Raw genomic sequence first — 2,930 nt, 5'->3', positions numbered from 1 at the left:
CTTCCGACCTTTCTAATTCCGGGTACTATCCCGACGCATTCGGTAACCATCCCGACCTTTCTAATTCCGGGTACTATCCCGACGCATTCGGTAACCATCCCGACCTTTCTAATTCCGGGTATCGTCCCGACGTATTCGGTAACCATCCCGACATTACTAACTCCGGTAACCAGCCCGATTCTTATACTAACTCCGGTAACCAGCCCGATCATTATTCTAACTCCGGTAACCAGCCCGATCCTTATTCTAACTCCGGTAACCAGCCCGATTCTTATTCTAACTCCGGTAACCATCCCGACGCATTCGGTAACCATCCCGACCTTTTCAATTCCGGTAACCATCCCGACGTATTCGGTAACCATCCCGACAATTTTAATCCAGAGTCCAAAGAAGACTCCCGCGAATTCAAACCTATGAAGGTTTATTCTACAAGCTCCGGTATCAAGTCCGATTGTTTCTATTCCGAGTCTAGGTTGAAAGGAAATGTCCCCGCCTTTGATTCTCTAAAGACGACAGAACGTCTACATAAAATAAAGCATAAAACTCTACCTCGTATAGACCGAGCATACGAGTCGATCATAAAAGATCATCCCGCGATAATTTCTAAATCAGAGTCAAAGAGAGTCTATATTTCATTTCAAAAACCTACCTCTGATTTTTCGCCGGGACATGATCTCTTCCAGTCTCAACGGTCAAGTATCCGTGCACCGCAAAGCGATTTCCATCCATCTAGGAATTATACGTCTGTAAAATACGCGTCAGCAAAAAGGAGAAACAAATTTCGTATTATACTATACCTTTGCAATAACCCGCGAACAATGATCGTCTCCTGCGATTTGCGATAAGAAACCCTCCCAGGAGATTTCATTACAGTCCTCCGCTGACGCGAAATTAGAATCCGCGATAATCACGCGTCCGGTCAACACCGATAAGCGAGCGAAATCCGAAACCCAGCGTCGACAGAATCTCCTTCCACCGCCGGAAGATACAGAACAAACGACAGCAGCACTTCGAAGAAGTTCCTACAGCCAGAATCCCAGCCTGTTCCCAGCCGCCTACCACATCGTGTCCAGTATCCACAAACACGATCAACATGTGCGGACACTTACGACCGGCGAGACCATCGGCGAACAAAGCCGGAGACTTCATCTACAGATACCAGGGAATATTCTGCTACAATGGCAGACACAGAATCTCCCTAAATGGCAGAGAACTATGCCTTGCCTGCAGCCTCACTGCGGTAGTCAGGAGGGTCATCGTATACACGCACGTTCTTACAAGGAAAAGGAAGAACGCATGCGACGCGTGTACAAAACCCATATTGAGGGAAACCCCAATATTGGAATGCATCCACTGCAGCTTCCTCCTCGCACTGGATCAGGCAGCAACAGACACTGCCAGAATAAGAAGAGAAAGAGGCGAAATTCTCACGGACGACGAAGAAGAGGACGAAAACTCAAGCACCTCTTCCTCGGACGAAGACACCAATACTCAAGCAAATTAGAGATGCAGAGTGTTTGTGCCAAAGCCGTAATCTCGTCACCTGAGACAAAAGTGACAGTGACACCAGTGATTCCCCACCCACCCAAAACCCCAATTATGCAAAATGAACAAAGCGAAATAAGTTGCATAAAACCAGCCCCAGCCCCACGTGCCGACACCGACAACATTTCAGTGCGACCAGTGTTTCGTACAAATATAGGAAATACTCGCCGAGAACTGTGCTCCCTGCGCGGAGTACCTCCGGACGATGCGTCGCATGAATGAGTGTGTGATCGAGTGTTGAGCGAGAAATTTCTTCCTTGTAAAAAATTTCTTTTCCGCGTTGGGAGGTGTTACGTCGTCCGATGTACGACGTTGGCCTTGTACATACATTATGTATTCAAGGTCTGATCTGCATAAGATCCATACACCGTCCCCTAGACATAAGAGCATAATATTAAGATCTCATATATTGTATTGTTCTAATCCTTATCTCCGTCTCTACCCACCACCATAACTTCACCTTGATCAACACCTTACCTCAGTTTCAACCCATCACCACGACACATAATGCAATAAAGTATTGCATCACTCTGGAAGCATCTAGAAGCTTCTAGAAACGTCGAGAAGTCCAAGGACTGCTGCATCAGCAGTCCCACGCTCGTAGAGGGCAATAGGACAGCCACGAGACTGCAGCGTCAGCAGAAATGCACGTGCAGTCCCCGGGAGCGAAGACGCTGCTGCGTCAGCGGTTCTCCCACTCCGACGACTGAAGAACAAAGAGACTGCAGCATCAGCTATCCCCACTCCGACCGAAGGAGGCAAGGCAGAACGGACGCTTGCATCAGTCCGCCTTCAGCCAGCGACTCGAACGGTCCGCTCCAAGCGAGCGACTCGCACGGACGTGCCAGTCCGGCTTCTTCCGACTTCAAGAGCAGACGTGTTCAGTCTAGCTCCGCGATAGTGAAGTGTGTCGATCCTTCACTCCTAATTCCAATTCCAATTCCAACTCTAACTCAACTCAACTCAAGTCCTAATTCTCATACGTTATTCCTATAACATATTACAATATCCATTATTCATTAATCCAATTACTACTCCTATTATAATACTACTTACATATTGTATACCAGTGTACTTACCAGTTCTTATTTAATATATCGTTGTTATACCAGTGCTTCGATCTTGTTATTCTTGTGTTAGTTCAACACCATCTTCCAATTCAGTTCTTGCATAGAATATATTAAACTCGTGACATATCCGGACTTGGTCTAAAGTGCGCAGTGGAAACGCTGAGCCGCCAATAAGGAATTTGAAGCGAGTCATAGAGAAGTTCTCGTGCCACGTCTAGAATTGGTCTAAAGTGCGCAGTGGAAACGCTGAGCCGCCACTATAGACGTGAAGCGAGTTAACTACCAAAAAGGTTAATAACAAGTGGAAGTTCATTT

The sequence above is a fragment of the Lasioglossum baleicum genome, unplaced genomic scaffold, assembly GCF_051020765.1.
Source record: "Lasioglossum baleicum unplaced genomic scaffold, iyLasBale1 scaffold0071, whole genome shotgun sequence".
NCBI lineage: Eukaryota > Metazoa > Arthropoda > Insecta > Hymenoptera > Halictidae > Lasioglossum > Lasioglossum baleicum.
This window is presented reverse-complemented; position numbering follows the sequence as displayed.